Source organism: Balaenoptera ricei, chromosome 9 (assembly GCF_028023285.1).
Source record: "Balaenoptera ricei isolate mBalRic1 chromosome 9, mBalRic1.hap2, whole genome shotgun sequence".
NCBI lineage: Eukaryota > Metazoa > Chordata > Mammalia > Artiodactyla > Balaenopteridae > Balaenoptera > Balaenoptera ricei.
The window spans coordinates 27,368,213-27,379,329 of NC_082647.1; the positions used below are offsets into that span (position 1 = coordinate 27,368,213).

Genomic DNA, 11,117 nt, shown 5'->3' on the forward strand with positions numbered 1-11,117 from the left:
TGTGATTTTTATCTCAAAATATATATTTGCATAATGACACATACATATAACAAAAATCAGTAAATTACTTATTATTTTGTTATTTTGTATATATTACATGCTAATGTTTTTGATGGTTTCATGATGTGGTATTAGGCTGTTATTTTACGTACTTGGTTTTATTTTTCACTGAAGATACCTGGAGTCAGTCTAGTTTCAGCATGAAATAGAGTCACAGTTCCCCACCTATTTCAAGGAATACGGGAGCAAGAAAGATCCTGAAGTTCATCTGTTGCTAATCCAATCTGCTCACCTTACAAACCTGTGGTTTTAAAACACCCAGGATGAGGAAAGGAGACAGCAAAACCAAGAGGCTCCTTTTTGTCAGACTTGCCCTTGGGGCTTTTTTTCTCTCCCCCTGTTAGAGGCACTTAGACTGCCTCTAAACATTCATAGCGCATAATTAAGTATAAATAGAGGTACAGGAGCTCAGGAAGAAGAAGACAACACGTCTAACTTTGTTAACCTGTTATTTAGCAAATATCTCTATTAGGCAGAAAGAAAAGCTTAATGTGTAATTAGATCTTCACCTTCCTGGAACGCACAGGCTGAGATTTGGAATGCCCGCAGGTGCTCTCTGTGGAGGTTCCTCGTGATAATGCACATACAGTTGGTCTGAAAGGTTTCACTAAAATACTGTCTGGGGCTCATCCATAATGCTGCGGCTGTGACAGAAGGAAGAGTAAAGATCCTGAAATCCATTCTGTTATAACACATATTTCAGTTCATAAATCCCAGCTCTTTCTCGAAACACCCCCCGAGGGCTGTCCTTCATTCACTTCCTCACTAAATTCCCTAGAGTGACACTAAACCACCCTGCCTGTCTTTCACCTGCCTCACCACTGAAGCGATAAATCCCCATTTCCTTCCTGAGTGGCTGACATTTGGTGGCTCTTCCTCTTCTGTGATTATAATGCTCTCCTGGTCTTTTATGATTAGAATTTCTGATTATGCCCAAATCTGTGCAACAAAACCCACATAAAAACTTGCTCACTTCTTTTCAGCTCATTATAAGTGGGCCTTGTTTTAAAAAATGACTTTAGTAGGGCTCATTTTGGAAGGGCAATGCCATGTCCTTTTAATGTTAAGAACACACTGATCACTTGTCCCAATCATGGCCACTTGTATTGAAAAGTTGTTTTAACCCTAGGAAGGTACCCTTGTCTTTGGAGTGAGCACGTAATGTCTAAGAACCTTCATAAAGCCTCCCTCAGGATATTCAGCATTTACCTTGGCTCTAAATAAGGTGCATACAGCAATCCAGGCTCAAAACATATGGATTGAATGGAAAAATGTTTTTCTATAGGGAATTAATGACAACTTGAAATACAAATTGTCTCATACTTTAGGAGAAAAACAAAGATTATTTAAGTCTTGAGGACCTAACAGCACATGCTGGTAACAGGGCTGATAAAAAGATAAATAAGAACCTGGTACCCCACGACTGTAGTAGTTTCCCTCAAATACTTTAGGTTTTATGATTTTTTCATTACTAATTTTTCATTACTATTTTCATATAAATTGTTTGCATGATGGCTTGATGTTCTATTATACTTTCAAAGAAATATTTTCTCTTAACTAACATGAGTATCTGGGAGATAATGCTTGTTTGCAAAATGCCAGAATTCCAAAAAGTACATTTGTGACTCTGTGTTTAAACCAGTATTAAAACTGAATATAGGTACTCAAGTTGACTTGAGTATAGCCTATATTTATACTGGGAAGTACTTTCCAAGTATTATATTGCAAAATCAAAGACAATAAAAAAGAAATACTTTCAATTCCTTGAACAGATCAAGTTGCTCTACTTAAATAAGGCATTTTTCTCTGCCACACAAAAAAGTCTGTTGTTTGAAATTTATATATGTTGTAGGAAAAATGATCTCCCTAGCACTGAACTCTTGGCATTATCCAACATCCAGCTTCCTGGAAAACAAGCATTTCTAATATTTGAGAATCCATCTTTGACTCATTTTATTCATAATGTCTAGAGAAATCAATGCCAGATGAAGGAAAAAGATAAAATGTCCATCCTCCCTCCAAATCCCCCAATAGTAAATACACATTAAGAGTGTTCTCAGACACACAGGACACGGTTAGTTACAGAACAGTACCTGTGGAATGTCCTTGCTCATCACAGAAGGGCTCTCCACGGGCCTGGTAAGAGAGAACAGAAATGTAAGTCAAGTACAGGGTGCCTAAGCGTGCCGTGAGACATGTGGGCACCAAAGTCAATGACACAGTCCCTGCTGTCACGGAGCTTACAGTCTCGCAGTTCTTCATCAGGTTTGCAAAGTCTACTGTGTCTGGGGATATCTATACCTAACACCATGAAGCTGGATCAGAAACATCATTAAATAAATACCACGTCTCCCATGCTGACCTCACTGTAGACACAGTGAATTTGTATCGTGGTCTGAAGACATATGTACATTTTCACCTCCATGCCTTTATACATATTTTCCCATAAATTATATTGCCTTCATCTCTTTTTAGCCACCTACTTATTCCTAAAGGATAATCATACGCATAGCAATTGTATATAACGTCATAACTGCAGTCATCGTATTATACTTTAATTACAAGTAGAAACTTGTCTGTGGTCCTCTATTTTTAAAATTGTCTGGCAGACCTCCAACACACATACACTTGACTCTAAGCTCCATGAGGGAGAGGATATTAACTGCCTTGTTTTCCTTTACAGCCCAATTCTATTGCAATGTCTGGCACAGAGGAAGCCATTACTATTTTCTTTCATCAGTTTTGGGGGAAGCAATGTCTGCTATTCATTCTATGAAGCCTGTCAAAAGCCTGCCATAAGCTAGTTATTCTCAAGAAACACCAGGCTGGTGGGGAAGACAGAAACATAAGACACTGATTATAATACTAGATGACAATTATTCATGTCTCCCTACGGTAGAAAGATGCTGAAGAAGATTAAAAGAGGTAGAAATGTGTATAAGGTCTCAACCTAAAGGGGAGTGATCTGTCTAACCTCTTGAGTGGTGGAATCAGTCAGTATTGGCAGTGAAAGTCGGAAGCCTCCTTTAGGGCTTCCCAGATGTTCTGTCAGCCTCCTTGGTTGAATCTTCTTCATAAAGACTCCCTTCTACTTCTCATACCCATTGATCACCTCTTTTTACCTCATCCACCCTCATCAGAGCATTCATAAATAGTGAAGGGTATTGGTAACATGAACATAAACTGGGTTATCAAAACCAAGATACTACAGAGCAAATTATTTATTCTTAAAAAAGATACTTCTAGGAGACATAAAAATTAAATCAATGGGAATTGTCTTTGCTACGTATCCTGCTGCCTAGAGCAAAGACGAAAAAGGAGGAAAGTGCTTTCAAGATCAAGGAAATAGCATGTGTGAAGGCATGGAAGAATAATTGTGCTGAAATCTCTAAGAGGTAATTCATGACGGCTGGAACAGAACACAAAACGGTGTTAGGACACAGCCTGGAAAAGCGCGCAGATGATGGAAAAGGTGCTTAGGTTTCATGCAGTTGCCAGCGGGAGTCACGGAGAAGTTTAGCTAGGGCGGTGATGCAATGTGACTTGTGTTCTGGAAGAATAACTCTGGCAGAGGTGTGGAGGGCGGACCGGAAGGAGCATTTGCTGGCGGCAGGGAAAGAGTCCAGAAGGTTTTTGCAGGAAATCATATAAAAAATAATAAATTCCACATCTGCTTTGTATACCCTGGTATATGGTAGGCATTCTATAAGTACTTTTTAGTCAAATAAGTAAACTGGAACATGAAGTTCCCCAACAACAAAGATATATGCACTGCATCTATATAATTTAAAGAATTTAAAACTCTAAAAGGTGATAAGAGTTATTCTTTGGTAAAGAGGGAGTCAGAAACTCTAGTCTGTTTATTTTTGTTCCTTTTATACAACCCTTATGCAGAGTAATATTAAATTACTGACTGTGACCCTCTTCTTCATCTACCTTGGCATCCCCATCCGTAACATCTCACCTGACATTTACAGTTGCAGATCGATTCCGCATAATGTAAGAATTCTTAGATAATCTTGATAGTCAAGGCTTCTACTGATTTCTGTGAAGTCTCAACAAAAATGTGTCTGCAAAATGTCATAGAATAAGTGTCATCGTTCCTATGCCATCGTTCTGCTTTCCTCTGTAAAATGGGAACATGGGGATTAACTAAAACAAAATTGATATAAACACTGAGTATTATTACCAGAATATTATAAAGCAGATGGATGAACATATGTGCTTAATTTTAATTGTTCTAAAGCTAGTACGTCATAAGATGCTTAGAGCCAAAATGTTACCTTAAAATATCATTGAACATGTTTACATACTTTCCCTTTATATATTTAATTCTACTTTGAATTTCCTACCAATCTGTTGAGATATTTGATAAATGGTAGCAATAGATATGTCTTTAACTCTTTAGTCAGATAATCATAGAATATCATATTCAAATCCAACTACACTTTCAGTGCAGAAATCTCTTCTACCATTTCCCCGACAAAATCATCTGGACTCTGCTTGGAAGGAGGAAACAGGGACTCACTCTTTCGGAAGACTGTCTGATTTTGAACTCAGTGCTCTACTGAGTAGCGTGCACACTCAGTCCTCTCACTGTCATCTGAAGCGACATCTGCTCCTACACCACAGCTCCGCAGATATTTAAATATCACTATTATGATTTCCCTCAGGCTGGACGCCACTGCCATAGTTCAGGGGTGAGTTAACAAAGCTGTGCACTGGAGTGACTCCCGGTACAATGGACATGAGCTGTCATAAAGAATGAACAATTTGTGTTTCCTTCTTGGATGTGGAGGTGAAGGAGGTTAAAGACAACCTCAGAGCAAACCGAGTTTCAGTTGTGAGTGAGAAAAAGAAGAATATACCATTGATAGAGACAGAAATTTGGGAGCAAGATAGCATGATGGGAAATCCTCTATTTTAGAAGAAGGCACAGAACACCCCAGGAAACTTACTCTTCCTATGATTGAACCGATTGAGAAGTGGAATTTTTCTTGAAGGAAAACAAGGCACTCTCCAGGATGCAGTGCTCACTTGGGTGTGTGTTGTACTGTATCAGAACGGCTGTTTCTTGTATGACCTGAGTTAAGGGTCCTGTACTGTTCTGAAACCAGACTCTGTGGTGTATTGCAAAATTAAGAGTCTCCTGGGACAAGAAACCCCAAGTTCCACCGCAGAACACAGAAGCAAAACTCCTGAGTTTGTATGATCGTTTTAAAAATCAGTTAACAGACTTTTACTCAAAGTCTGTATTATATAAATTCTAAAACATGCTTGATTGAAATTTCTGAGGCCTTAGGGGATCATCGTGTTTTCCTGCCTCGGTGGTTTCACATATTACACTAATCAGCCTCCTTGGGCCAATATAATTAGGCAAAATTAGCTGGTACCTTTCTTCCTTGGCCTCCTCCCCTGGAGTCATTTTACTTTGAAGTTTATTGTCTTGCTCCGGCATTAATATTTAAATTATAAATACAAAATTCCTAAGAGAATTCATTAAGAAATGTCTACAAAGTACTTTTAAAAACCTATGATAAATGCACTATGCAGCATAGAGTAGGAGGGAGGTATCTGGAGTTAGCAAGACTAGCTGAACCAGGCCTGATGATCAGTATAGTGACAGATAAACATATAAGAAAAACAAGTAAGCCAGGAAGACGTTTTCAAGTCTTGATGATCTTGCCAAATTCCTGCTTGAAACCCCATGACTATCTCCCGTGAGCCCTCCTTAATACCTTGTAAGACTCTCCAATATCCTTCTGCCTCTCCTATCTCACCTCTTGCTGTTCCATAAACATTGTGCTGGAGTCAAGTTAGCTTTGTGGTCAAATGTACCTTGTTCTCCAGGCTGACATCACCTTAAGCTATGCTTTACCCACTCTCCTCACCCCACTCCCAAGGCCCATCTTGGATTTACTATCGGATGCCCATCCTTTGGATCTCAGGTTATATACCTTTTCTCAATGAAGTTTCTCCTTGAATTTCTTTATATTAGACTAGCTGTTGTTCCTGCTTTTTCTCTTCTAATGCTTCTAATATAATAGTAAGAGCTCTGTGCTGCCATTCCTGTTTGAACTGTCTGCCTCCTACCCACCCTAGACTGAAAGCCAAGAAAGTCTCCTTCCATCTTTATATCCTACAAACTTAGCTCACTGCCTGGCAAAAAGGGGGGTTCCAATAAATATTGGGTACATGAATGAGTGAGTGAGTGAGTGAATGAATTGCTAACAGAATGACACTTAAAAAAATCAATCTGTGCCTTAATAAGAAAACTTACACACACACACTCACTTCAATGTTTTCTTGAGTTTCAGGACATCTCTCTGCCATTAGAAATTAAACTTTATTCCTTATGCAGGAACTAATTTATGTAGTGTCCTATTCCAACAGTCACTATTGAAAAAGTTGGATCCTGAAAAGATCAGCCAACTAATCAACACTTATGGAGACTCTATTAAATGCTTAACTCTGTGAATTAAAGGTTTTCTGGCTCTAAGCCTGTGAGGATGAAGAACGGAAGTTGAGTGCTTTCAGTGATGTCTTAATGCTTACAAAATAGCGTAACAAGTTTAGCAACAAAATATCAACAGTCTTCTCACCTTTTGAAACCCCTCTTCTCTCCTGTATTTCCTTTGGTTCACCTCAATGCTTAAATATGCAGAAGTCTAATTTCTGCATGATTTTCTTGCAAAAAGTTGGTTTTTGTGGCTCAAATAGAATACATAGAAAATCTTTCTTAAATTTTGATATATGAGTAAGGTACTAATGATTTCATAGTCCATCTAATATCACTATAATCCAGGAATATGAACTAAAACCTCCACTTCATCAATTATCAGGATTGCAAAAGGGACTAGATGCAATGTCTAGTGACAGATCTAAGGGGTAATGCAGGAGAGGATGCTTTGTAAGTCATAAATCACTATGTAAATTTAATCATACATATTTCTTAATTCTTAGAAATATTCCAAAAGAGAATATGGACATCTTTCCAACATGGAAGGATCTGAGAGGTTGAAATTATTGAGATTTGGTTATTGGTAAAGATAAAGAATGAACAGCAGTGTTAGGATGAAGGATATGATCACTGGGGAAAAGTAGGTCAAGCAACCAAGAGGTCAGGATGTTAAAGGACTCTCTCAGTCGACATTGAATTTCATTAAGAATTATGACAGATAAAATTGGACGGCTTCCCTGGTGGTGCAGTGGTTGAGAATCCACCTGCCAATGCAGGGGACACGGGTTCGAGCCCTAGCCTGGGAAGATCCCACATGCCGCGGAGCAGCTAGGCCCGTGAGCCACAGTTACTGAGCCTGCGCGTCTGGAGCCTGTGCTCCACAACAAGAGAGGCCGCGATAGTGAGAGGCCCGCGCACCGCAATGAAGAGTGGCCCCCGCTTGCCGCAACTACAGAAAGCCCTCGCACAGAAACGAAGACACAACACAGCCAAAAATTAATTAATCAATTAATTAATTAATTTAAAAAAAATTGGAAAGCATGCCAGTGAACCTGGAATGAGGTGCAAGAGAAAGATCACAAGAGATCGGTGACATAACTCAGAGCAGTGGGTGGTATAGTTGTTAGGGAGAAGTAAAGCTTCTAAAAGTACTTGTATATTATTATTATTACCATTATTATTATTATTATTTTTGCATTTTGGCTGTGCCACACAGCATGCAGCATGGTTTCCTGACCAGGGATCAAACCTGGGCCTCCGCAATGAAAGCGTCCATCCTAACCACTAGGACACCAGGGAACTCCCTACTTGTATATTATTAAGCGTGACATCCATCTACCTACATGTGAAAAATAATTCAGAGAGACACATCCATGAGGACACTGTGTAGTACATGTTTTGGGGTTCACAGGGTCTATACAATTACTTCATCAGGGTCTACTTCTAACAGGTAGGGAATGACTATGCTATATCAAGCTTAATTTGATATCCCAACTCAATTATTTAAGGAAATCAGAGAAGGTGCTCCAAATTGTGGGACATTTGAATTGATCCTTGAATAATAAGACTTTTTTATTCTATGCCCCTTCTTTCATAATTTTTAGATATTCTTCTAAAATCTGAGTGTGAAAAACCTTCCTGTTCTTTAGTTTCTTTAAATGTCTCTCTAGTTTTTTGTTTTTCTTTACTGGAATTGTTTCAAGAGTATGATCAGAATTTCACTTTTTAATGATGCTCCAATCTCTGTTCCCATACAAAAATCACATTTGCATGTACCTTCCTACAGTAAGGTCTCTGCAATATGTCAGCTTTTTGGTTGTTTGCTTAGTTAATTTCTCCTCATCTTTCAAAACCCGCCACAAAATATGCCTTCCCTGACTTCCCAGTCCCCAACTAGGTCAAACACCCCATTAAATGTAGCATGTACCTCTCCTCCTAGCATTTATCAGTATTAGAACCAAATGTGTAATGGAATAATTTTGCGTTATTTTCTGTCTTGACCCCCACGGTCTTCCCAGCACCAAATATGGTACTTTGCATAGAACAGGTACTCTAAAGATAATTACTGAATCAGTGAATAGATGTAATAATGAATGAGTAGCTCAACATAGGGAAATGCCATTCATCCACTAAGAAGTCTATTATTAAGTGAAAAGATTACAAAGCAGCTTTAGAAAATTACACCATTTTTGTTAATAAAAGAAGAATTAAATGTCAAAATATCTACAAAATGTTAAAAATTATTATTTCCAAGGGATAAAATTAAGGGGAATTTCATCTTCTTTTTTAATCTTAATTGTATACATTTTCTATACTTAACATTTATTATTTCAGAACTAGAATAAAGTGCTTCAACTTGGTTCATTTATATTTTTTTAGAAGCCCGTTTCCTTATTTGGTTTCTATCTTACTTATTTGAATATGTGAAATATCCTCTCCCCAAACTGGCACACTACTACTACTATCTTGTAGTTGTATAAGACTTTACAATTTCCCGAGTTTTCTGATATACCTTCAGCTTATTTGCCCTTCAACAAAACTCCAGAACATAAGCAGGACAGGTCTTGTTCCCATTCTGCAAAGGAGTCTGTGATCACACTTTCATACCAATGTTTGATAATCTCTTCTTTTTCTACTACTATATTCTCCAAGGTCCTTATCACTAAGAAGTACTTACTCATCACACCTAAATTAAGGAAGGCAGATATCTACGTTGTTTCATCTACTCCTTGAGGAATGAAGGTGTCAGGAAAATGAGTCCAGATTTTACCCTATGATCCACCTTAACCACTTAACGAGAACTAGAGAGTTGAAATTTCCATGATAATTAACTTTTTCACTTATTCAATAAATACTTACTGAGCAATTATAGTGTATTAGGCACTACAGTTATAAGGGTGAGACATTTTCCCTGGCTTCATGGAATCTGCAGTTTAGAGGAAGATAAACACACAAGGAAATATATGATAAATTTTTTAAAAAGTTAAAGTGGAAAAGAAAACATGCAATGAAAGAGAATAATAAGAAGGACTTCACTTAGATTGGAATGGTGAGTAAAGGACTTTCTGAAGTGTGAGTAAGACTTATCCAGGCAAAGAGTGGGAGGAAGGGTGTTTCAGTCAGAGGGAATAGAATGTGCAAACACCCTGAGACAAGAAAGAGCTTGGACTACCTGAGGAACTGTGAGAAGGGGCTGCTGGGGCAGAGGGATTAAGAGCAAGAGTGGCACAAGATGAAGTAGGGGAGATAAAATACTGCTCTTCCCTTTCCATTAAATGATCTTTTACTACATTCACAGGAATCAGCCCATGATTTCTCGGCCTTCATTATGATGAATCAGTCTTTAACATAAGCCCTTTCTATCAATTCCCTATACTAACTGTAAGACATGAGTTACCTTCTTAGATAAAAAAAGCCAACTTCACCTTGTTTATTATCCTCATTTTGTGCATTGCACAGAGAAAACTGAGTGTTATTGTGATGGAGGAGAGTACTTCTTAATTAGCAAATTATTGAATTATTATTACTTATCTTTAATTTTTCCAAGTTCCTAGAACCTTATATCTATGATTCTACATAGAAAGTTGGTGATAAGTAACTTCTTAATTAAGGTGTCAGGCAATTTATCTATGAAACAATAGAAATGAAAACTTAAGTTGCCATGGAAATTCCATAGTTAAAGGATCCTGTAGCAGATTTTTGAAATATAAGAAGTATTAACCAATTATTTACTATAAGTTTGGGTTTTCTTTTATTGGAATCTTATTACATATTGTCAATATGGCTTTTTCAATCATAGCAGAGCATATAATCACAAAGTCATATATGTGCAAAATGTATGGCACATGAGAGACTGCAGCTCATCAAGATGATAGATGTAGATAAAGGAGTCGTTTCTGTATAACCAAATCCACGTAGGAGATGAGGTTCCCAAGGGAGGGAAGGCAGAGGCCACCTGACCTAGGGGAAAAGAAACCTCCTGCTGTTCATGGCAGAAAGAAGAAACCAGGAAGGAGAGAGGTACAAACGCAATCGCAGAAATGAGGGTGTCACTGGACCCCAATGTGGAGCCTGAAATTCAAGACAACAGTGATATCCTAAAGAGAGCAGTCAATAGTGCTGTAGTCAATTTATGCACTTATCTGTTTATTGTTAATGGAGAAAAAAATTGAAATATACTCATTGGATTGGATTTAAAGACAATATTTTGTGATCTTAGAGACATAACTTTCCAGGGAAACAAATCAAAATTTAGATACACATATATTTCAGTATTTATTTAACTAGATCAGTTTTATAACTGACACATATTACACACCAGCTAACAGAATACTCAGTTTGCCTGAATACTGCAAAATGCCTATTATCAATATGACATATTAAGAAAACTTTCAGACTCAAAAGCAACAATATTAGGCTAAATAGGGGGAGTTTTGATAGCTCAAACACAATTCTTGTTTTGAATATATTTGATATTGCTGCTTTTATTAAAGAGTGTGTTTGTGGCACACACTTTATATATAACATTTATGTATGTGTATATATATATATATATATATGTATAATTTTTAAAATTTGAACAGAAATGAGTACATTT

The 11,117-nt window shown here is 37.6% G+C and overlaps 1 long non-coding RNA gene across 1 annotated transcript; it reads right to left on the reverse strand.

Moving 5' to 3' along the window:
- Positions 1-638: 638 nt before the first annotated feature.
- LOC132371638 (uncharacterized) lies at positions 639-4,053 on the reverse strand. Its single transcript, XR_009504902.1, has 3 exons — positions 4,025-4,053; positions 2,154-2,196; positions 639-704 (listed from the first exon to the last, which is right to left on the reverse strand). It is a non-coding gene; the product is annotated as an uncharacterized LOC132371638 (long non-coding RNA).
- Between the last annotated feature and the right edge of the window lie 7,064 nt (positions 4,054-11,117).